General features: G+C 36.2%; 1 long non-coding RNA gene and 1 pseudogene across 1 annotated transcript; one reads left to right on the forward strand and one right to left on the reverse strand.

Annotated features, from left to right (window-relative positions):
• Positions 1-4,857: 4,857 nt before the first annotated feature.
• On the forward strand, positions 4,858-7,046 carry LOC126690813 (uncharacterized; annotated as a pseudogene).
• Positions 7,047-8,849: 1,803 nt separating this feature from the next.
• On the reverse strand, positions 8,850-24,742 carry LOC126691835 (uncharacterized). The gene is made up of 2 exons (XR_007644846.1): positions 24,686-24,742; positions 8,850-9,328 (listed from the first exon to the last, which is right to left on the reverse strand). It is a non-coding gene; the product is annotated as an uncharacterized LOC126691835 (long non-coding RNA).
• Between the last annotated feature and the right edge of the window lie 1,429 nt (positions 24,743-26,171).

Consider the following 26,171-nt stretch of genomic DNA (forward strand, 5'->3'; position numbering starts at 1 on the left):
GCTCGGCCTGAAGGATTTGGGTTTTGTAGGGAAAAATTCACCTGGAAAGGGCGTCGGCATGGTGGCTATGTGCTGGAACGGCTGGACAGAGCAGTAGCAAACTCTCTTTGGCTCGCAAAAAACCCGGGCACTAAAGTCCAAAACCTCCACTCCAACTCATCGGATCACCAAGCCATCCTGGTGAAGCCTCAAGGTATCTCCCCTAATCCAAATCGCCCCTTTAAATTTGAACAAATGTGGCTTAAGGATAGGGGGTGTAGTGCCACTGTCAAGAGTGCCTGGGGTCCTCCTTTGGTGGGGATTACAATGTCGGAGGTGGCAGGGAAGGTTAAAGTCTGTGGCTCGAAGTTGTCGGAATGGAGCAAAAATTCCTTTGGCAGCGTCAAAAAGAGGCTTGAGGAAAAGAAGAAACTCCTTGGAAAAGCTGAAATGGCCGCGGCTAAGGGAGGTGATTTTCTTGTGGTGAATTCCCTTCAGAAGGAAATAAATGACATTCTGGACTCAGAAAATTTGATGTGGCAACAGCGTTCCCGCGCGCTTTTCCTGACCTGTGGTGACAGGAATACTGCTTACTTCCACAGTAAAGCTTCCCAACGTTTCAGAAGGAACAGGATTTTGGGCCTGAGAAATGCTCAAAATATTTGGTGTTCGGAAGTGAATCAAATTAAAGAAATCGCAGTTGAGTATTATCAAGCCCTGTTTTCCACCTCCTCACCATCTGATTTTGGGGTCGTCCTGGAAAAAATCCAACCATCAGTAACTGAAGAAATGAATGTAAAGCTTCTAAGGGAGTTCAACAAGGAAGAAGTGGTTCTAACAGTAAACCAGATGAAAGCCATCTCAGCCCCGGGTCCCGACGGTATGCCCCCTCTCTTCTACCAATCTTTTTGGAATTTAGTTAGCGATGATGTATGTTCTGCTGTGTTAGATTGCCTAAATAACTGCAAGATCCCAGAGGAAATTAACCTTATGCATATAGCATTAATTCCAAAAGTTAAATCACCTGAACGAATTTCTGAATTCCGTCCTATAAGTTTATGCAGTGTGATTTATAAGTTAGTATCTAAGGTGCTGGCCAACAGACTTAAATGTTTACTGCCTGAAATTATTTCAGAGAACCAAAGTGCCTTTCAGGCAGGTAGGGTTATCACTGACAACATATTGATGGCTTTCGAAACTCTGCATTACATGAAGCATCACCAGTCGGGCAAGTTGGGATTCATGGCCTTGAAATTAGATATGAGCAAAGCGTACGACCGGGTTGAATGGAAATATCTGGAGTTAATTATGAAGAGCATGGGTTTTGCTGACAAGTGGGTGGCCTTAATGATGGAATGCATTTCAACAGTTAGCTATTCGATTCTCATTAACGGTGAACCCACACAAACCATCCACCCTACTAGAGGAATCAGACAGGGAGACCCGCTCTCCCCATTCCTCTTCCTTTTCTGCACTGAAGGTCTCCATAGCCTTCTCCGCCATTCAGCTGAATCCGGCCACATCAGGGGGATCTCCATTTGTAGAAAGGGCCCCCGGCTAACTCACCTCTTCTTTGCTGACGACAGCATCCTTTTCTGTAGAGCCTCTACTTCGGAAAGCATCAAGATCCTAAATATTTTAGGCAGCTATGAAAGAGCCTCCGGTCAGCAGTTAAACAAGTCTAAGACTTCTCTCTTTTTCAGCAAAGCTACCCCAGCTGAAACCATCGAGCAAATCACTAGCTTAATGGGTGCTCAGGAGGTCAAGCAATATGAGAAATACCTCGGTCTCCCTACCCTTGTGGGCAGAAACAAGAAAGCTAGTCTTAGATTTATCAAGGAGCGGGTGTGGGCCAAACTTCAGGGTTGGAAAGAGCAACTCCTCTCCCAAACGGGTCGAGAAATATTGTTGAAGGCGGTGATTCAGGCCATCCCTACCTTTGCTATGAGTTGCTTTAAACTCCCCTCCACCCTATGCAACGACATAGAGCAATTAATTCGTAAATTCTGGTGGGGTCACAGGGGAAACCAAAGGAAGATTCATTGGTCTAAGTGGAGCTCTCTCTGCCTTCCAAAAGACATGGGCGGCTTGGGTTTTAAGGATCTTCAGAAATTCAATGAAGCTTTGCTAGCTAAGCAAGTGTGGCGCCTCTCGGAAGATAAGCCCTCTCTCTTCCACAGATTTTTCAAGGCGAAATTCTTTCCTAGAGGCTCTATCTTTGATGCAAAGGAAGGCAGGGGTTCCTTCGCTTGGAATAGTATCCTTAAAAGCCGAGATCTTATTAAAAGAGGGTCCCATTGGCGTGTGGGAAATGGAGAAAACATTCCAATGTACGGAGCAAATTGGCTTCCTGACCCTCATTATCCAGCAATCCAATTTGCTCCTCCTTTCTTCGGCGAAGATGCTAAGGTGGCTATTTTGATTGATAAAGATTGTAAATGCTGGATTGATGAGGTAATTGACAATAATTTTCTGGTCCATGAAGCTAGAATGATCAAAGCAATCCCTCTAAGCCTCATTGAAGTAGCTGACAAACTCTGCTGGTACAGCAATTTAGATGGTCTGTATTTGGTGAAAGGGGGTTACAAACTTCTTATGAGCGAGGATCAAAATTCTAATGTTGTATCTTCCCCGGGGTCCTTGCCTAAAAGCTCGTGGAGGAGTCTTTGGAAATTGAACACCCCTAACAGAGTAAAGACATTGCTGTGGCGAGCCATCTCTAATGCCTTACCAACCCGGGCTAACCTGGTTAAGAGGAAAGTCCTCACTGACCCGACCTGTTAGGCTTGCGGTTTGGCTCCAGAGACTTCCTTACATGCCCTATGGTCTTGTCCTAAGCTATCTAATGTGTGGGCATTGCATTTTAACTTACTGAAAAATGAAGCTAGTGGTAGCTCTTCTTTCCGTGATGTCTTTCAGCTGTGTGTGGAGAAGTCTCACCCCCTTGACCTTTTTGCAATGATTTCCTATCAAATTTGGTTCAGGCGCAACAGGGTGAGACTAGGTGAAGTTGTGGAGGATCTGAAATTGGTTAACACTTTGGCCAAGGATGCCCTTCAAGAATTCCAACAGACTAACTTAGCTCCCCTCAAGTCTTCCCCGGCTCAGAGCATCCCCAAGTGGGTGCCTCCACCTACGGGTTGGGTAAAAGCCAACTTCGATGGGGCTATTTTCCAGGATCGAGATGCTGCAGGTCTTGGTATCATCATCCGAAACGACTACGGTCTTGTAATGGCTGCTCTAACTCAAATTATTCCTCTGCCCACTTCAGTGGAGACAGTGGAAGTGTTGGCAGCAAGAAGGGCGGTGATCTTCGCCTTTGAACTGGGATTTGATCAGGTCATCCTTGAGGGCGACTCTGCAATTGCAATCCAAGCTTTGAACTCTGATGACTTCTCGGCAGCTCCCTTTGGGCATATAATTTCTGATGTTAAGTCCTTTTCTCCCTGCTTTAGGTCCCTAATTTTCTGTCATACTCGTAGATTGGGAAACAAAGTAGCTCATAGACTAGCTAGGGAAGCTTGTAATTTCTCTTTCCCTTTTTGTACTTGGATAGAAGAAGTTCCTGTAAGCTCCTATGCAGAATACTCTGCAGAAATTGTTAATACATAGCTCTCCCCTGCTTTTGCTGGGAAGGTTTTCTCAAAAAAAAAAAAATTATTATATAAAAAGATTTGACAATTATTGTGCATATGCAGTACAGCAGAAGTAGACAAATATAAGGTTTTATTTTTTTAATTTATAAAAATGATAAGATATACATGCACCCAACAGTCTTGAACCCACCAACTGAATTTTTTTTTTTTAATTAATAGTTCCTAACATTTATTTATGGTAATCCAAACTAATGACACTTGCCCCTCTTTCCCCTCATAATACTGAAAATTCTTGGTTTCTATGTCTCATACTACACCGAGTGATGGAGCAAGGATTTCAGCTCGGGTTTAGGGAAATCTTAAAAGACAAGATAGGAAGCAAAATAAAACTAAAAAATCTTTGTTAAAGAAATTAAAAAATATATATATAATAGTGTAATTGCTATACAAAATGTCGGATCTGTTTGAGATTCACTTATTTCGTTGAAACTGAAAATTTTTTGTTGAAAGTACTGTAAATAAAGGTAAATATTAATTGAAATAGTACAGTAGGACCCATGAATAGTACCAAAAAGCGCAGTGAGATCTATTAATAGTTACAAAAATAAGCCAAAAAGTAAAATAAGTTGGCAAAAAATAAACTAGCCAAATAGACACGTAGTATAAATGTAAATTGCAATTTACTTTTGACACCTAGTATAATTACTAAGTTACCCTTATTGAGTTTTCTTATTTATTCCTAGTAATTTTAAATATATCTTTAAAACCATTTTATGATTTCTTTATTATCAATAGTTTTCAATAGACTAAGTAATCATTCATCCATTGATATCTTATTTATTTTTAGGCGAAAAACATATTTTAGTCCCTACATTTTCAGGCTATTCCCATTTTAGTTCATACATTTTATTTTTACCTCTTTTAGTCCCTATCCTAAAAAACGCTTCCCGTTTTAGTCATTACCATTACATCAGAAATGGAAAAAGCTAACGTGGCAAACGGCATGAATAAATAATACTAAATTAATGTCCACGTGGCCTAAATTAATAATAAAAAATGTTTTTTGGCATTAAAAAATGCCACATCAGCATCTAAATTAAAAAATTAATTTATTAATTTTAACTAATTAAAAAAATTAAAAATAGAATTAAAAACTAAAAATCATAGGAATTGAGATCTAAGTGTCTTGAACAAAAACAACAAAAACACAAATCCAGATCCAAGAACACAAACCTAGAAATTAAAAAAAAAAAAAAAAATCTTTTTTTAATTGAATGAATGAATGTTTCAATTTCAAAAAACAATTTGTCAATCCAAAAGTAGAAAGGAAAAACAGGAGCAAGCTCGAGAGTGTGAAAGACGAGAGGAAGAGTCACAGTCTAAATCCAAATGTCCAGTGTAGAGGAGGAAGCCTTTGAAAGATAGGAATTATAGAGTGGACCTTGAATCTCGGTTGGGAAAAATGCAGCTTGTTGTTACTCCCGTAGTGGCACCTGGATATTACTGTTCAGTTTGTGTGTGTGTGTGTAGTGAAGGATCCTGCAAATTACTTGGATCATATCAATGGTGTTAATGTGTATAGTATTAGGCCCAACTAGATTATTTTTATAGCACACATTCTTATACTACACTCTTACTTGTACTATACTCATATGCCTCCTATATAAAGGCATTCATGTGTACAGGGGCGTAGCCAAGAATTTTTACATGGAGGGGCCGATTCGAACCATGAAGGTTGAAATCGATGATGATGAGTATCATCGTTGTATGGATAGTCTATATTTTTAGGTTGATATGGACCTTCTTTGAGATAAGCTCGTTGGATTTCATCTTGTTTGTTGATAGGGAATTCACATATTTGTTTATGTGATCCTGAATCACGATCTATCTCTTCAGATTGAATTCTTGAACATTTGGAGGGGTCAGGGTGTTCATCAGGCATTGAAGTATCAACATTTGTTTTTACAGCCACAGGTGTCCTAATTTTTGAATTGCTAACATCCTTTTTCTTAAAGAATGCATCAATTGTTTTTCGTTTGCTCATAATTCTTTTAGGTTTAAGAATATGACTCAAAAATTAACCTGAAAAAAAGTTTAAAAAATAAAATTTTAATTAGAAATTTTTACTTAGTTATATGGAAGTTATTCATACTCAAGAAAAAACAAAATTTTCACTATAATTTAAACATACAATCCATTTTTAATACGACTTTAATTAATAATAAGCTTTCAAACAAAAACAAAAATTAAACACACAAGTATTGGTACACAACATAAACCAAACAATTTAACAACACCCACAGCCACATCCACAGCCATATGATATCTAACTAATCAAAAATAGGTAATAAATCAAAACAATTTTACCTTAGAAACTTTGTCTTCACAAAGTGCAAAGATGGGTCACCCGTGTGGCAATGCCTACTGCCTCTACCTGACTGCCTCCAACTTTATATCTTCCCTTCAAGACTCATCACAAACAATCTCCCCATGCCTTTAATCATGTATTTCTCTAAAAATCTATGAAAATATAAAGAGCATGTGAATATTTAGGTGTAGATAGTTGAGGAAAAAAAAAAAAAGACACTAAAAAGAGATGAATATCTAATGCTTAAGAAAGAGAAGAAAATTCACCAGTCACCAAGTTCCAAAACTAAAGCTGATGAAGAAAGAAAAAATCGGTCATTTTTTTTTTTTTTTTTTTTTTTTTTTTTTTTTTCCGAATTGTGAGTATAGAGGACTGGAGTTTTGGGGGTTGGTAGGTAGGCAACGGTACCAGTGGAAATGAAAGTGTATCAAAGAAGACAAAACAAAAGAATAAGAAGTAAAGAAAGGGATTCCGTGAGTCAGTGGATGGATTTTTTGAGATGAAGAGAAAGTAGTTTTGTTTTTTGTGTTTGGACTTGAGCGGGCCAGCTTGTTTTATTTAGAGTACATAAGGTGATAAGGCCTAAAACTAAAGCCGGGCTTGGGAGAATATTTGAGCTGGGCTTGGGAGAATAGTTGAGAATGGGCCATGGGGGGGCCGGCTGTCCAATATTAGGAGGGCCCAATTTTTTTTTCTACCTACTCTAATGGAAAAAAAAAAAAAAAAAAAAAAAAAAAAAAAAAAAAATTGCAAGGGCCGGGGCCCCCCCAAGCCACTATGTGGCTCCGCCCCTGCATGTGTATTATTTTACTGTGAAATACAATATACAATCATTCAGTATTTCTAACAAATAAAAAGAAATATCAAAGGACATTGGGTATGTCTATGCAGGTAGAACGGGCATCTGTTGACCAGGTCAAACAGTGATTTGAAGTTCTTAAGAATCCTAGAAGCTTCACTGAACAAGCTCTTGATGAACGGATCTTAAAGCAGCAACAAGAAGAGAAGGAAAGGAAATGCCAACGTTGAGAAAAGAAAAAAAAGAAAAAAGAAAAGAGGAAACTCAAATGGATCCTGATGTTGGTAATGATTTGCCAATTTAGTGTTCTTGTTGACAAAAAAGATTTTTTTTTTTTTTTAATTTCTGGGTTTGTGTTCTTGGATCTGGATTTGTGTTATTGTTCAAGACACACTTAGATCTTAATTCATATGATTTTTAGTTTTTAATTCTGTTTTTAATTAGTTAAAATTAATAAATTAATTTTTTTAATTTAGATGCTAACGTGACATTTTTTAATGTCAAAAAACATTTTTTATTATTAATTTAGGCCACGTGGATATTAATTTAATATTATTTATTGCCGTTTGCCACGTTAGCTTTCTCTGTTTTTGATGTAACAGTAGAGACCAAAACAAGAAGCGTTTTTTAGGATAGGGACTAAAAGTGGTAAAAATAAAATGTAGGGACTAAAATAGGAATAACCTGAAAATGTAGGGACTAAAATGTGTTTTCTGCCTTATTTTTAACAATATTCATTGCTAAAAATTTAGAGTTTATAGCTAAAATCCAGTGTTTGAAATTGTGAAAGAGTCAGATTGAGGGAAAAAGATTAGAACAAAGTTTGGCTCCAAACATGCTCTAATAAACTAACATGTGTCCTCATCATGTCCTTATTAAGGTATGTTGTAGCCTTAGGTTTCAAATATGTTTGAAGCCAAATTTAATCTAAAAAATTAATGTAGGAAATGAAGACATTAGGGGTTTCGTATCATGAGAAAATAAGACACAAGTAGTTTTTTTTTTTTTTTTTAAAGTAATCTTAAGTTATCATCAGACATCAATTAGTTTTTGGTGTAGGCGGGGATTGAACCTCAGATCTCTTATACAATCATTAGAGACTTTACCAGTTTTTAAATGTTATACTTATCTCTTTGGGGGAATTTATTTCCAACATTAATAATTCTGCTCTATTAAAATTCCACACAAACTTCCCCTTCTATGCAAACTCACAATCAACTTGTGTAGCAACAGTTGCAAGTAGAAGCTGTATTATGTGGACGATGTTACTTGTGCGAGACATGTCAAGAAATTATAGGGGGCAAACTAAATTTTTCCAATAATAAAGGAGCTTTTAGGGGAGGTTGAGAGGCAATTACCCCCCTCCCTCGCAGCCATTGGCTTCGGCCTTACATACATCTACAGTTTATAGGTATCTTTTTTTAATTGATATAATAGGATTTAAGCCTAAGTATCCACTTCATAATAATTGTTTTTTATCAACTAAGCAAGACATCAACTAATTTTTGGTGTAGATCGAATTGAAACCAAAATCCCTTATTCAATATTGGTTGAGTTAATCAAAACCCAACATAGGTATGCCATTTGAATCTTGTTACACAAATTTACAATAAAATGCTGCAAATCATTTTAATACAAGCAAAAGGGACATTGCAAACAGAATTACACCCTTGAATTGCATTTTTGCTAAAAGGTTTTAGTAATTTTTTTTCACTAATTATGAGTTGAATGTAGCATATTTAGAAGAATGTGATTAATGCACCAATGAAAAGTAAATTCAAGTTGAAGGAATGAAAAAGGCAGAAGAAAACCAAAAATAACATCAATAAAAAAAAAAATGATATGCCATTAAAGTAATTCAAGAGTTGAAAAATCCATGTGACCAATTAAGAATATGCTACATGAGCCGAAAGTAATTTAAATGATCCCAAAATTTTGGGTTAATAATTTGTAGCTGTGATGGTCTTCATGAGTTGGATGGAGTTTCTGACCTCACTATTAAAAGTGGGCTGAAAATTTTAACATTTTTATTAGCTCTAAATTCTTGGGCAAAGTAATAAAGATGATTCTTTGTAATCTAATGCATCACAAATACTGTCCAGTAGTCTAAAACAAATTAGAACTCCATTTTCCGTAGAGGGAGATAAAATTTACATCAAAAGAAACTAATTTGCAAATTGAAAGCTTTGTTAAAATTTACATCAAAAGAAACTAATTTGTAAATTGAAAGCTTTGTTCTGATGCAAATTGTTCTTTACAGTAATATGTTCATGAAATGACCCTATTACAACAGCTAAGGGCTCCGGATCAGAGCCACCTATAGTCTGAAAACATTAAAATGGTTCCTCTACTTCTTCGATTTTTAAACAATTCAGCTCAACATAACATTTTATATAAATCTGAACTCCGGTAGCAAAATTCTAAAACAAGCAGCTCTTCAAGAATCCAAGACAGAAGAAGATGGAAAGAAAACAACCCAGATTATGAATCATCATCGTATTCCTCAGCACCCTCTTCAGCAATAGGCTCAAGCCTTGGTGAATTGGAAGGCTTCTTCCGAGGGTACATAATAGGAGCTGGGGCTACCTCAGTCCAAGAATTCAAGTTTATGATCTCCTTAGCCATTGAAGCTTGGTATAAAGAGAAACAAATTCTGTGGGTAGATTTCTGTAGATGATTTTTTTCTCTTCCTTGTATCTAAAGAAAGATGAGAGAGATGGGATTTCCTTAGAATCGTTCTAGGAGTAGGAGGCTTTGTATAACGCAGAGCACAACAAATTGACTGTGATGAATATGAACGTGGAGGCACTTATTAATATCGGAAGAGGAGGAAAGTGCAAAACAAAAATGGAAAAGAATATCTAGAAGGAAGAAACAAAGAAAGCTCTGAGTCATAGTTAATAGATGGTACATGTGGACAATATTGATAATGGCTTGGAACAGAGGAAAGTTCGTATGATGATAGAATAAGCGACCGCAATTGCCATAGAAAAGACAAAAACGTTAAACGTGTGAGAAATTTGATGGGACATGGGAGCCCACAAATAAACGAATAAGACAGCCACACCAAAATTGTAAAATTGTCAAAAAAAAAAAAAAAAAAAAAAAAAAAAAGTATAATTTTCATTAAAAAAAAACTACAATTTTTTTTTTACATACTTATTTTTATAAAATACTCATATCAATTTATTTATTCTACACATTTATTTAATAAAATATTTATTCTTTTAAAATTTTTTATTATTTCCTCACTCACTACTCCTCTCTCTCACATCCCCAATACTACCAAAAAATACTAAAATATTAAATGCACAAGCTACAGTAATTATGTATATATACACAGTTATTGTAGCACTTGTGTATTTATGCACAATTTTACACTCACTGATATGAGTATTTTTTTTGCTTAAAATGTATAAAATTGATTACTTTTTTTATTTTGTAAGATTATACACTATCTGATGTGATTGCTCTAATCTTTCTTGAGTTGTTTGGGAACTTGAATTGGAGATATTTGTAAAAGTAATTATCACTTCATTAATCACTTTTTATATAAGACGAGTTTAAATTACTTTTTAAAAAATGGTATAATTAATTTTCTTTAACCGAAATGATAGAAAATTTTATTCAAACTTTAAAAAAAGATAAAAAGTTAAATGATTACAAAATTTCTAATTTAATGGTTGAGATTAAAAGTAAACTTTTTAAAATTTTAATCTCTTAAAAACTATTGTATGGTGCAATAGCTCATAATCCTATCACAATTATTCCCTGTTTTCTTGAACAATTAGGACATTTTCAAAGTGTCGTTTCCCATTTTATGCCTTCAATTCGTATCTATTATGCATGTATTCTCTCCATTTCACCAACAAAGCTTGTAAAAGTCACTTCACCAAGAGACCTCAGCACAAAGTAATTTTTGAGTTGATAGATTATTATTGATTTTCATATGGTCCCATCATTAACACTACTTTATTATCTACCACTAATTACTTACCACCTCAAACAATTGTGATGTCTGTTGCTCTAGATTTTTGTTAAATAGAAACATGTTTATTTCATTAATTTCTTCTCACCGAAGTGAAAGCATGGGTAGTATTAGACTATTTCTACCTAAGATTAGATAGTCACTAGTGGTATCTTGTTAGGTTAAGGAGCACCAAAACCTATTACAATTACTCAATTAGTAATCCAAGATAGAAGAAGCTGAAAAGAAAACCTATTACAATTCCACATGGGATAAATGGAAGAATTGACGGAAAAAATAAAATTACAATTATTGGTGACAAATCTAAATTGTAATTTTGAATACACTTTTAAAAGCATAAGAAATAAGGACTTTTATCTAATAGTTTTTTTCCTGGTATAAAATTATATCTTAATTAGGGGTGGCAATTTATATTCGTGTGTTGGGTTCGTGTCATTTCGACTTATAAGTATCCGACTATATGGGTCAACACTAACTTGACATGTTTATTAAACGGGTCAAGATTCCCCAACCCTAACACAACCCATTTATTAAACAAGTCAGTTGTGTTGACATGTTTATCAAATTTTATCAAAACAAAAAAAAAATTATTATTAACCAGATTTATATGAATTATGAAAAACTAAATAAATAAATATTTTTAATATAAAATTTAGAACTAACGAATAGTTGCATCACAAATAATCATTTAAAACTAAAGCACATCTCAATATCATAAATAATCATTCAAAACTAAAGCACATCTCAATATCACAGATAATCAATCATAATATGTCAAATAAAATAAACCACAACAATTAATAGGTTTATATATTTAGGGTTTAAAGGGTATATTGATAAAATGTTATTTAATTAAATGGGTCAGACAGGTCAAACAAGTTCTATGTGATAGACACTAACTCAACCCATTTATTAAACAGGTTAGTCATGTCAACCTGAATATGACACTAGCTTATTAAACCTCAACTCATAACTAACTAATTTCATGTCGTGTCGTGATAGGTTCGCAGGTTATGTCCAATTTTGCCACTCCTAATCTTAACCAAGTTATTGATAGAGCATGGGAAGAATTGGAAAATTGGAATTGAAGTTGACAAAACTAAAATCCGTTGAATTTATCAATAAGTACAATAAGTTTATCAACATCTGTTGAATGTTTTTGTAGCTTTTGCCAAGAAGTAGGATTAGAAATTAAGATCCGCTTTGTACCAATATTTTGTCACATGAGAATGTTAGGAGAATGATTGTCCATATGAATTTAGAAGCTCAATTACTTCTGCCAAAATGATTTTAGCTTTAGTATCAAATACATTTTTAAATTTTGAAGATCTGAGCCCAAATTCCTAACATTTATTTATGGAAAAAGTTTAGTTTCAAACTAATTTTGAGTTATCTTGCTCCAACCTACTATATGACAACTAAAGAAATCATACTTTTTGTAATGAGTCATGTGGTTTTTTTTTTAAATAATAAACATGAATAATTATATTATTCATCATGTAATGGGTTGGAAATATAGTTTCAAACTAGTTTGGAACCAAACTTTGTCCCATATGCATAGTAATCCAAACTTAGGTGACTTGCCCCTCTATAGGTGTTTTTCTAATTGATATAATAAGATTTAAACTTAGGTATTCAGTTTATGATAATTTTATTTATCATTAAATTAAGATATCAATTTTTTTTTTTTTTTTTTTGTAAATTGAATTTAAACCAAAATCTCTTATTCAATTTAAAAAAAAAAAAAAAAAAAAAAAAAAAAAAAAAAAAAAACTTATACCGGCTCAATTAATCAAAATGGCAAAACCTGCTTGAATCTTCACTTTTTGCACAAATTTACCTCAAAAAAAAGCCGTAAATCATTTTAGGGTAAATTACATATTTGGTCACTATCTTACACACTATATTTCAATTATGTCCATAACTTTTTAATTGTGTCAATTTGGTCCCTATCTTTCAGTGTTGTGTTAATTTAGTCCTTACCATTATTTTTAGGATGAAAATTGATGACTCATCTAATGATCAAAATAAAAAATTAGATTTTGTTGATGTGACAATACACAAAAATTTTATTTTGGTCATTTGTCATATCATCAATTTTCATTTAAGATATAACAATATAGACTAAATTGACACGACACTGAAAGGTTAGAAACCAAATTAACCCAATTGAAATGTTAGGAATTGAATTGAAATATGATTTATAGGATAAAGACTAAATACATAGTTTACCCATTATTTTAATAAAAGCAAAAGGTACACTACAAAATAGAATGTTCATGAAATGATCTTATTATGAACTGCAGCTAATAATAGGAGCTGGGTCAACCTCAGTCCAAGAATTCAAGTTTATGAACTCCTTAGCCATTGAAGCTTGATATATAGAAAATCAAATTATGTTGATGATTTTTTCTCTTCCAAGTATCTAAAGAAAGATGAGAGAGATGGGATTTTCCTTAGAATTGTTCTATATATAGGGGAGGCTTTGTATAATGCAGAGGATAAGAAATTGACTGTGATGAGTGTGAAAGTGGAGGCAGATATTAATATAGGAAGAGAAGGAAGTAAACAAATTGGAAAAAAAAAATCTAGAAGGAAGACACAAAGAAAGTTCTCAGTCATGGAGTTAATTGTGGTTGTACACGAGTCCATGTGGACAATGCAGAAAATGAAAATGGCTTGGAACATGGGAAAATTCGTATCATGATAGAATTACTATTCAATCTGCACAGAATAGACAAAACTTTTAATGGGTGAGAAATTTGATGGACATGGGAGCCCACAGATAATCTACACTCTCTGACCCTCACCAAAATTGTCAATTTTAGAAGGTGTTTGGTACACTCACTCAAACATACATTTTTAGTTTTTTTTTGATAGGCACATTTTTAGTTTTTAAACAACATTACATACATTTTCATACAACTTTTCACCCACACGTATTTCCACATATGTTTTCAAACACATGTACCAAACACCTCCTTAATCTTTCTGGGGATTTTTGTAAAAATAATCATTTTATTATCACTTATTTAAGATGTGTTTAAATTACCCCCCAATTAATATAGAAATAAATTCACTTACATTTATTTCATTAATTTCTTCTCACCCAAGTGAATTACCAATTTCTTTTATAAAAAAAATATATATGAATCACCATTTATGGTAAGGCAATAGTTATTAAACTCATACTAGACATTGACCTGGGCTATGAGCCACTGGCTCATTTGTTGAATCTAATGATCAAATAATTTTTTTAAAAATTAAATATATATATATATATATATATAAAGTAATAAAAGTAGGTTTGAGAAATCATAACATGAATATATAAATTAAAAAAAGTAGGCATATGTTTAAATTAAACTTGCCATTATTATTCAAAATCAAGGTTTCACAAGCAATAACATTAGAAATTCTATAAAATTCTATAAAAAAGTCATTGAGGTGGACCTATTAGTGTAATTTTACACAATTCACAAACCCAGCTAGGTCACATGGTTTACTTAAATCCTGTTAGGTTTGACTAGTTTTGACCTGATCTTATGCACATTCGATCTAATTGATCACCTAGACCAGTCTATGTACCAAGTCATCAAAGAACACCATAAATGCATTCTCCATTATACTATAAAAGAGGCTGCTAATGGGTGGCCAGATTTGCTTGCCTCAAGCACCTTGTAGGTGCAATTAGTCAAGAAGGAGAGAAGTTTTTTTTTTTTTTTTTGATTGGTAAACATGCACCAAATAGGTCTTGAACTTACAACCTTACCCTCCACCTAGAACTTGTAAAAGCACAAGGTGCTAGTTGACAAAAAGAATAATCTTGCACTTTAACTATATAATGTGTTAATGTATAAGTATTGTAGGATAAGAAAGAGAAGTTTAGACAAAGAAGAAACTTGTGCACAAAAGGCTTTTAAGTTTAGATAAGAAACTCAAGTTTAGAAAGAGAAGTTCAAATACTAATATTTAAAAAAAAAAAAAAAAAAATTGTAGGGTAATCAATGTTTAGCTTTGTCTCTGTGTTTGCTGCTTGTTGATGTTGATTTTAGTAACAAGAATGAAATATTATTTTAGTACCGGTAGATGTCGGTTTACCGTTTCAAGATTACCGTAATATATAATTATATAAATATATAATAGAATATTATTACTTATTACTAATGAGATAAAATATAAATTGATAAGAGCATCCATATTGGTGGTGCCAAAAATTTAGTTATTTGACATCACAAAAAATTATTTTATTTATTTTACATTTTCACTTTATAAAACACCCAACATAAGTGATTTTATTTTAACTTTCAACACAATAAAATAATATAAACAATACAATAAAATAATATATCCACTACAATAAACAACATCACAACCACTACCACCACCACAACCGCCACTGCCATTGCCATTGCTACCACCACTTGGATGTCCTTCTAGGATGGTAATTGCAATTTTTAATTGAATGGTTGTGGAGATGGTCATGTCTTTATTATTATTATTATTATTATTTTCAATATTAAAGGCAATTAGTTGTAAATTTAAGGCAATTATTTTTTTTTTTTTCAATATTAAAGGCAATTACTTCTCCCACCTTTTTCTTCTTCTTTAGCTCATTTTCCTTTCATTTGTTTCCTCATTGCAACTTCCAAGTTTGCAGTTCACATCTTTTTTTTTTTTTCCTTAATTTCTTTCAGTTTATGCATGCAACAATAAAGACAGGTGAGTCCATTAGCAAACATTCACAACCCAACCACATAGTTAATACAAATTACAGCAAAGATCAATTTTGAAAACTCAAAATCCATCACATTTCTCAAAAACCAATTGAATTCAACACAAAAAACCTCAAATTAGCAACAAAAAAAAAAAAAAATCCAATCTAAAATCTCAAAAACTCTCAAAATTTTCCCTAAATATTAGAGGTGAGATGGGTCGGCGGAAGGGGTGGGCAACAAGAACAACGGCCAGGCAAGCAAGAACGGCGGCTAGGCATGTGAGAATGGTGGCTGGGCATGCGAGATCGGCAAGAACAGTGAGGTTTGTTGGAAGAGACGAAGAGCAAATGGCTGTGGAAAGTGAGGAGAGAGGAGCAACAACATAAATGGGAAAGGAGGAGAAAGAAAAAAAGAAAAAATATATATTAAAATATTTTGAATAGAGTGTGAACACAACATAAAATATATATATATATATATATGTAAGGACACAAAATCTTTAACGGCCCAACATCGATGTTGGGCTCGCACGCGGAAAGTCCCTCACAATAATATTTGTAGAGAGTGGGCTTGAAAGGCCAGCGTTGGGTCACAGGGTGACTTTTCGGACCGAACTATAGATGAACCAATATGAGGAAGAGCTTTGGGCTGGATATTCAGGCCCTTCGATCTTATATCTAAGAGGATTTGGCTCCTCGGATCATGTCCGAGGAACGATGGTGTTGTCCCCGGTTACCCGTCGGAGGGTTTTTATGTGGTGTCCGGCATATATTATCCAGGCATTCTCTTTCATCAAGTCTTTCTCCAGAAGCTAGATGGGAGCCCCCTCTTTGGTCACATAACATTCTCTTTTATACTAGCCTACGTTTGTTGTCCTTCGTCCACGTGTAGGGTCGATCTTTCTAGGACAGATATCTGTCCCATCAGTCTAATCCCAAAGATTGCTGGAGATGATCCATAAAGCCTAAGATCCCGGCTCTACTAGGGGCAGTGTCATGTCAGGGAAGGGTATTAAAGACAACTTCCCCAGGATATTTTCTGATCTTTCCAACTTACTCGTATTCCATTTCTATCCATGAGGTTTTGGACCTGCCGAGGACGAAACCGTCCTCGGCTATGTCTTCGGGCTATTTTTATGTTTCCTAGTTTCGAGCTTGGGCCCTGGCCTCCTTCAGTTTAAGACCGGTGGGCTTCCCATAAGCGTGTGGGCCGGACCCATAAATTATTGGACCCCACATTAGCCCCTCAAAATCCTGCTGTCCAACATCATGGTAGGACAGGTGGATTTTGATGATGTCAAGCCCTTATTGCCGTTCACTTTCTTCGGATCTTGATCAACACTGGCGACTCTTCCCCTCCCCAAGGAACGCACCGGTCTACAAGCCGCTTTTCCTGGATTTGCGCACGTTGCCGTTATGCCGCGTGGTTATCTGCAGCGTGTCTTTAATGTCTTCCCATTTACGAGGCCTCCTAGATATAACGGTTACTGATGGTATAGGAGAACGAAGCGGCGCGTTATACTCTGGATTTCCCTGGGGATCTGAGTGCGTTACATACCCTCTTCTTCGTCCCCTATATAAAGAGAGAAGACAGAGGGTGACTCTCTCATATCTGAATCCCTCACGTTCTTCTCAGAATCCACTTCCTCCATCCGGTTACGCCCTATTCAATAATACTTCTCTCATAGTAATCCACCATGAACAAATTCTTCCTCTCCTATAAACGCCATGTCCTGACAAAACTTGAGATGGCTCGGTCAGGGCAAGGATGGCGGAGGCTTAAGATTTGCCTCCCCGTTCTTTTAGCCAAAATCCGAAGCAGGGACTCGTCACACCCCATCTCTGGTGTGACTGAGTCGAAAACCTCCCTTGTCATCTCCATCTGCTCTCTCATGAGCATACCTAATATGGCTCCCCTTCTCCCTCTTTTGCTCCTTTTACTTTCTTTTCATTGCTTCCCTCTTCTTCTCCTCCTTCCCGCTCATGTCCTCCATCTTCTTTTTCCCTTGCATTCTTCAGCAACAAGAGCTTGCTGAAGTGCTTCCATGTGTTCCAATTCTTCTTCCTTATCCTTCATTATTTTTGTATAAGGGTCTTCTCCTGATATGAACAGTACTGAGGCATAGATTTCAGAGAGACTTTGAAGGCGAGTTCAGAAGACACTTGATGGTTTACTTATTTGTGTTACGGATGTTGTTACTGTTTTAGCAGTTCATTTTTTGTATAGGCTTGTTTAAGCCCTTCCTTGTATGTTGTAACAATTTTTCATATTAATAAAAGTGATTGTTACTCTATTTCGTATGTCTTGTTTATATATTTTAACAAATGTGAAAGCGCTGCTCGGCATAATAGTATAGCATTTGAATCAATAATAACTAAGGCCAAAGTAATCGTTCCTAAAAAGATGCCACGATAACTTTAACAAAATTATTATTCAACATAACAATCCGACCAGTGAGGAGTGAGACTTATCTTAAAATTAGCCGTGATGGGCATTAAATGCTCGATAAGGTGTAAGAAGTAGTTATCCGAGGACACGTTACCCACCGGATGAATGGCCTCCTTAGGTCGGCGATCATTAGGTCGTTCTGCCATCTCCATGATACGCGAGCCTTAACCTTTTCCAGTATTTAAGCCGAGAAGTTTCTTCATTCGGGCAGTTGATTTCCCAAGCAGTCTGAGTCCGAGGACTTTGCAAAACCTGGGTTTTGTTCAGGACTTATGCGTTTTATCTTATGTACTTGATTTTTCCCCTTAGGCTTGAGTCCGAGACTTGGGTTTTTATCAGTACTGGGTTTTCCCTTTTAGCTTGGGTCCGAGGACCATGCAAGCCTTAGGTTCTGTCCAAGACCAATGTCTGCATTAGTACTTGGTTTTCCCTTTTAGCTTGAGTCCGAGGACCATGCAAGCCTTAGGTTCTGTCCGAGACCAATGTCTGCACTAGTACTTGGTTTTCCCTTTTAGCCTGAGTCCGAGGACCATGCAAGCCTTAGGTTCTGTCCTAGACCAATGTCTGCATTAGTACTTGGTTTTCCCTTTTAGCCTGGGTCCGAGGATCATGCAAGCCTTAGGTTCTGTCCAAGACTTTGAGTTCAGATTTTCCCTTTCATTGAGCATTTCCCGAGGTGCCAAACAGGGTGTCCCTGGGCCTTCACGCAAAGCGGGCCTGGGTCGCGAATTCAATGAACCCGCGGATTAAGAGATATTTCTGCAACCTCTGGCCATGCAGTACTTCTCTGACGCCCCTAAGATCGAGGCGCGCCTTTACGAGGCTCTTTGAGTCTCTTGGCTGCAGTTGACGTTGGAAGTTAAGCCAAGACCACTTTGTCTGTAGTGCTCCTTGGGACGCCGCGTGAGTTGACTGCCACTATCTTGTCTTTTCAAATAAATAGGAGGGAGAGAGGGTTGCTTTATATATACACCCATCCCCTTAGTTTCCTCTCACATCACGCTTCCCATACCCGGAGTTCTCCTTTCTTGGCATAACATGTTGAAAGCGAGGGTTGGGAAGAAAGAACTTCCTCCGCCGCAGAAACGCCGTGTCTTCATGAGGCTTATAACAGTAAGGTATGGGCACAGGAAGCACAAGTTCAGGAGAGTACTCCATCTCCACCGAGGGGGAAAGGAATCTTCCCCTCTTTTAGTCAAAATCCGAAGCAGGTTCTGTCCATGCCAGAGTTTTGGTGCGGCAGAAGAAGGATTTTCCTCCATCAGCGCCTCTGCTTTGCGGTAGGCGTATGTTTAGAGAAAGCCCCACCACCTCCAACTCCCTACACCTTTTCTTCAACGGTGTCAGGTTCAAGTTGGGTCTCTTTGGCTGCCTGAGTTATGGGCAGGTAAGGGTGCGGGGGAAGAATAAGATCTCGGAGCTGTAGCCAACCTTTCCTCCGACATACCTCCTCGGCTTTCTCCAGCTTTCTTGTATTTTTCTTTTTCTTGCTTATGTAGTAAGCTTTGACGTAGGCTGATTCCAGCTTTTCGTTTGTACACTGTACTATTTCTTCATCATAATGAAAATGGAAATTGATTTACATGTTTTAAGCGTTGATCTAATGGGCCACACAACTTCGTGAACGAATGTGCTCTATGTATGTGTTGCTTTGAAAATATTTGTGATAAAGCTACTTTGAAGCATAATCTAATCAACTCTCATCTGTCAGCACTATCAGGCATTATATCCATAACTTGTAATAAATCAAACTTAAGAAACTAACCGGGATATCAGTTGGGTATTCCGTGATAAGCGCGTGAATATCGTCCAAGGCTGGTGATTTATAAATATTCCATCCGAGCAATCGACTGGGAGTTAGGGAACTCCGATGGCGCTTTTGTGTACTTTGTTTCCCCATAGGCTTGAGTCCGAGGACCATGCAAGGCCTTGGTTCTGTCCATTACTTGTAAAATCTCTTTTTTGTACTTGGTTTCCCCATAGGCTTGGGTCCGAGGACCATGCAAGGCCTTGGTTCTGTCCATTACTTGTAAGATCTCTTTTTTGTACTTGGTTTCCCCATAGGCTTGGGTCCGAGGACCATGCAAGGCCTTGGTTCTGTCCATTACTTGTAAGATCTCTTTTTTGTACTTGGTTTCCCCAAAGGCTTGGGTCCGAGGACCATGCAAGGCCTTGGTTCTGTCCATTACTTGTAAGATCTCTTTTTTGTACTTGGTTTCCCCATAGGCTTGGGTCCGAGGACCATGCAAGGCCTTGGTTCTGTCCATTACTTGTAAGATCTCTTTTTTGTACTTGGTTTCCCCATAGGCTTGGGTCCGAGGACCATGTAAGGCCTTGGTTCTGTCCATTACTTGTAAGATCTCTTTTTTGTACTTGGTTTCCCCATAGGCTTGGGTCCGAGGACCATGCAAGGCCTTGGTTCTGTCCATTACTTGTAAGATCTCTTTTTTGTACTTGGTTTCCCCATAGGCTTGGGTCCGAGGACCATGCAAGGCCTTGGTTCTGTCCATTACTTGTATGCTTCTTTTTAAGTAGTTGGTTTCCCCAGAGACTTGGGTCCGAAGACCATGCAAGGCCTTGGTTCTGTCCATTACTTGTATGCTTCTTTTTAAGTAGTTGGTTTCCCCAGAGGCTTGGGTCCGAAGACCATGCAAGGCCTTGGTTCTGTCCAAAACTTGTATGCTTCTTTTTAAGTAGTTGGTTTCCCCAGAGGCTTGGGTCCGGGGACCATGCAAGGCCTTGGTTCTGTCCAAAACTTGTATGCTTCTTTTTAAGTAGTTGGTTTCCCCAGAGGCTTGGGTCCGGGGACCATGCAAGGCCTTGGTTCTGTCCAAAACTTGTATGCTTCTTTTTAAGTAGTTGGTTTCCCCAGAGGCTTGGGTCCGAGGACCATGCAAGGCCTTGGTTCTGTCCAAAACTTGTATGCTTCTTTTTAAGTAGTTGGTTTCCCCAGAGGCTTGGGTCCGGGGACCATGCAAGGCCTTGGTTCTGTCCAAAACTTGTATGCTTCTTTTTAAGTAGTTGGTTTCCCCAGAGGCTTGGGTCCGAGGACCATGCAAGGCCTTGGTTCTGTCCAAAACTTGTATGCTTCTTTTTAAGTAGTTGGTTTCCCCAGAGGCTTGGGTCCGGGGACCATGCAAGGCCTTGGTTCTGTCCAAAACTTGTATGCTTCTTTTTAAGTAGTTGGTTTCCCCAGAGGCTTGGGTCCGGGGACCATGCAAGGCCTTGGTTCTGTTCAAAACTTGTATGCTTCTTTTTAAGTAGTTGGTTTCCCCATAGGCTTAGGTCCGAGGACCATGCAAGGCCTTGGTTCTGTCCAAAACTTGTTGGAGATCAGCCCCTAGACCATGGCGGGGGGGGATTTGGCCTGAAGCCGGAAGCCCCTAGAGCTGCCCGCGCTGTTGACACTGCAGGGCGTAGCCCCTAGCAAAAATTCGGGTCGAAGCAACGACTGCATGTCGCCGGAGATGGAGGGAATCCCACAAACCTCAGCTAGCTAGAGAGTTGACTCAAACACCTCCTGCGCCAACGCGCAAGGCTTTCCCACAGACGGCGCCAATTGTAAGGACACAAAATCTTTAACGGCCCAACATCGATGTTGGGCTCGCACGCGGAAAGTCCCTCACAATAATATTTGTAGAGAGTGGGCTTGAAAGGCCAGCGTTGGGTCACAGGGTGACTTTTCGGACCGAACTATAGATGAACCAATATGAGGAAGAGCTTTGGGCTGGATATTCAGGCCCTTCGATCTTATATCTAAGAGGATTTGGCTCCTCGGATCATGTCCGAGGAACAATGGTGTTGTCCCCGGTTACCCGTCGGAGGGTTTTTATGTGGTGTCCGGCATATATTATCCAGGCATTCTCTTTCATCAAGTCTTTCTCCAGAAGCTAGATGGGAGCCCCCTCTTTGGTCACATAACATTCTCTTTTATACTAGCCTACGTTTGTTGTCCTTCGTCCACGTGTAGGGTCGATCTTTCTAGGACAGATATCTGTCCCATCAGTCTAATCCCAAAGATTGCTGGAGATGATCCATAAAGCCTAAGATCCCGACTCTGCTAGGGGCAGTGTCATGTCAGGGAAGGGTATTAAAGACAACTTCCCCAGGATATTTTCTGATCTTTCCAACTTACTCGTATTCCATTTCTATCCATAAGGTTTTGGACCTGTCGAGGACGAAACCGTCCTCGGCTATGTCTTCGGGCTATTTTTATGTTTCCTAGTTTCGAGCTTGGGCCCTGGCCTCCTTCAGTTTAAGACCGGTGGGCTTCCCATAAGCGTGTGGGCCGGACCCATAAATTATTGGACCCCACAATATATATATACATATATATTTTTATTTTTGAGCTACTGTGCACAGCCATCTTTGGTTGTGCACTATACTTGAGAAGCCAAAAATTTTGGCTTTGGCTCCACTAATCGAGCCCCAGTTCTGTAATTGGTGGTGCTAAAAGGCTATATAGCTTTTTAGTACCACCAATAATAATGCTCTAATAGAATAAACAAAAATTCTAACGAACTAAATTGGAGGATATGGGTTTTTTTTTTTTAAATGTAAAAATCGGTTAATTGCACGCATTATGCATTTGTCCTTATGTATTGTATTCCACCACAATCCACAGTCCACACTGATTGGTAATACAAGGGCTTCGGCTCCACCAATAATGGAGCCCCAATTTTGATTTTGATAGTGCTAAAAATAGCAATATAGCTTTTTAGCATCACCAATAATAATGCTCTAATAGAATAAACAAAAATTCTAACGAACTAAATTGGAGGATATGTTTTTTTTTTTTTAAAAATGTAAAAATTGGTTAATTGCATGCATCATGCATTTGTCCTTATATATTGTATTCCTCCAGTCCACAGTCCACACTGATCGGCAATACAAGGAAAAAAATAAAGGCATTTTTGTAAATAAATATGCATGGAATGGGGCCAAAATGGCCAAGTATTACTATTTGGCAAAATATTATATATATATATATATATATATATATATATATGGGGATCTATCACTATTTGCAAAATAATTAGGAATTTAGTATTTTTAAAAAAAAAACTTGAGTTTGTAAAACTTGAGTTTATTGGGTAACTTGAGTTTCATAAAAAATAGCACGGTAAATTTTAATGTTATCTTCTCAAAGAACTTGAGTTTTTGGAACTCGAATTCCACAACAAAATCAAGTTTCGAAAAAGTATAAATGGCTAAATATTACTAAATATGATATATTGTTAAATATTTTACCACACAAGAGTATACTGCCATTTTGGCCCATGGAACGGTAATTGTAAGTAACACACCTTCCAGGAAGTTTCATTTAAACTTAGAAATTGAAAAGCCTACCCTCCCCAGGTGATTCCTTGTCTTTATTTCTACTTTTTACTTTTCCTTTCCGAATTCTTTGACATTCCATCTTCTTTTTCTTTCATTTGTGTGTGAGATAATGTATGGTATGTTTTCCTTTTTTTTGGTTTTTGTTGAATGGAGAGAATGTATGTGTGAGTAAACACAATGATTTAGTCAATTCCGTGTTGTCAAAAAAGTCATTTTATTCATTGTTTTCTCACTCACTTTTTGAGAAATTAAGGGGCCGTTTGGATTGAGTTTTTTGATAACTCAATTCTCTGTTTGCATAACTCATAACTCAAAAATGGTGGGACCCATAGTAAAAAGGTTGTTTGGCCAAACGATAACTCTGTTTCCATAACTCTGTTTCCATCACTCAATTCTCTGATTTTTGAGTTATGAGTTATGGAAACTGAAAACAACAAAAGGCTGTTTTCAGTTTCCATAACTCATAACTCAATGGCATTTCCGTAAATAAACACACATGAGGGACCCACAGCCGCAACTTTTGACCACCTTTTGACTTTTTTTTTTTTTTTTTTTTTTTCTGGGTTGGCGTTGGCTGTTTTTTTTTTTTTTCTTTTTCTTTTTCTTTTCCTGGGTTGGCCGTTCTGTTTTTTTTTTTTTTTTTTTTTTTTTTTTTTTTTTTTTTGGGTTGGCGTTGTTCTTTTTTTTTTTTTTTTTTTTTTTCTTTTCCTTTTTTTTTCCTTTTCTGGGTTGGCGTTGTTCTTTCTTCTTCTTTTTTTTTTTTTTTTTTTTCTTTTCCTTTTTTTTTTCTTTTCTGGGTTGGCGTTGTTCTTTTTTTTTTTTTTTTTTTTTTTTTAAGCTTCGGTGAGTTGGGTATTAATAAAAAAAAAAAAAAAAAAAAAAAAAAAACTACTGTACTGGCTGACAGGTGTGGGACCCATGAATAGTGTGAAAAAATTGAGTGATGAAAATAAAAGTGATGTTGCCAAATGAGTGTGAAAAAATGAGTGATGAGTGATGAGTGATGAGTGATGAGTTATGAGTTATGAGTTATGAGTGATGAGTGATGGAAATTGAGTGACGGAAATTGAGTGACGAAAATTCCTTACCCAAACAGGCCCTAAGAGCCCCTGTTCAAAAGTTCGCACCATGGAATCTTCGTGGAAGTGGGACTTTTCTACTTTCAAGGCTTTCATTTCCATTCAAATATCGCTCTGTCAAAAAACTTGGAGCTTTACTCTTTATTTTCATCTAAGATACATCTAATATATAATAGCAGAGATTAAATTGACATATCATTGAAAAATTAGAGACTAAATTGACACAATTAAAATATTAAGATGAAATTGAAATATAGTGTCTAAGACCCATCATTTTAATAAAAGCAAAAGAGACACTGCAAATAGAATGTTCATGAAATGATCCTATTATGAACTGGGGCTAATAAGTAATAATAGGAGCTGGGGCAACCTCAATCCAAGAATTCAAGTTTATGAACTCCTTAGCCATTGAAGCTTGATATAAAGAAAATCAAATTATGTAGTTTTTTCTCTTCCTAGTATCTAAAGAAAGATGAGAGAAGGAAGTAAACAAATTGGAAAAAAAATATCTAGATGGAAGAAACAAAGAAAGTTCTCAGTCATTGAGTTAATTGACGGTTGTACACGAGTCCATGTGGACAGTGCTGAAAATGAAAATGGCTTGGAGGTTGGAATAGAGGAAAATTCGTATCATGATAGAATTACTAAACAATCTTCACAGAATAGACAGAACTTTTAACGCGTGAGAAATTTGATGGGACATGGGAGCCCACAAATAATACACCCTCTGAGACTGAGTCTCTGACGCTCCACCAAAATTGTCAGTCTTAATCTTTCTTGAGATTTTTCTAAAAATAATCATTTTATTATCACTTATTTAAGATGTGTTCAAAATTTCAAATTACCCTCAATTAATATAGAAATAAGTTCACTCACATTTATTTCATTAATTTCTTCTCCCCCAAGTGAATTATCAATTTCTTCTATAAAAAAAATAGGAATGTTTATCCCACATTAGTTATGTATGTCTAGTGTCCGCTGTTTATAATTTCAATCTACAACTACAAATGTTTGGCTTTTTTATAGTTATACTTTTGTTATGTAATGTATTATAAACCCGGTTTTAAATAATAAATATTAGTATTACTATTTTCGTGTGTGTTCAAATAAGTATTACCGTTTACTAAAAAAAAAAAAAAAGATGTTTATCCCATTTGTGGTTGTACTTAATATTATAAACCCGGTTTAAAACACTAGTACTACTATTTTCGTATTTTCTAATAAGTATTACTATTTACTAAAAAAAAATTATATATAAAAAATGTGAATCACCATTTATGGTAAGACAATAATTATTAAACTTAGACTGGATATTGACCCGACCCGGTTTATAAGCCATTGGCTCATCTGTCAAATCGCATGATAAAATAAATTTTTTAAAATTAAATATATATAAACTAATAGAAGTAAGTTTGAGAAATTATAACGCGAATATGTAAATTAAAAAAAAAAAAAGTAGGCATATGTCTAAATTAAACTTGCCATTATAATTCAAAATCAAGGTTTCACAAGCAATAGCATTAGAAATTCTATAAAATTCATAAGCAAAATAAACGAATGTCATAAGATTGCAACTAAGTCTTTGCTAAATAAAATCTTGTTACATGTTTAAAAATTATGTATATTAAACAAAGAAAAAAAAGGCAAATCTCAAACTAAGTAAACAAAATAAGAGAAAATAAAATGTTAAAGGCTTAAACTAAAAGAAATAAACAAATAAAGCATAAAAAATATAAACAAAATAAGAAAAAGAAGGTTTAAGCAATAAACTATATAACTTATATTGATATATTCATACCTCTTGCTATGTGAAACTGAAAAGTGATGTTCAGAACAGAGAAAATTGATGCATAGCC

The sequence above is a fragment of the Quercus robur genome, chromosome 7, assembly GCF_932294415.1.
Source record: "Quercus robur chromosome 7, dhQueRobu3.1, whole genome shotgun sequence".
In the NCBI taxonomy this organism is placed as follows: domain Eukaryota; kingdom Viridiplantae; phylum Streptophyta; class Magnoliopsida; order Fagales; family Fagaceae; genus Quercus; species Quercus robur.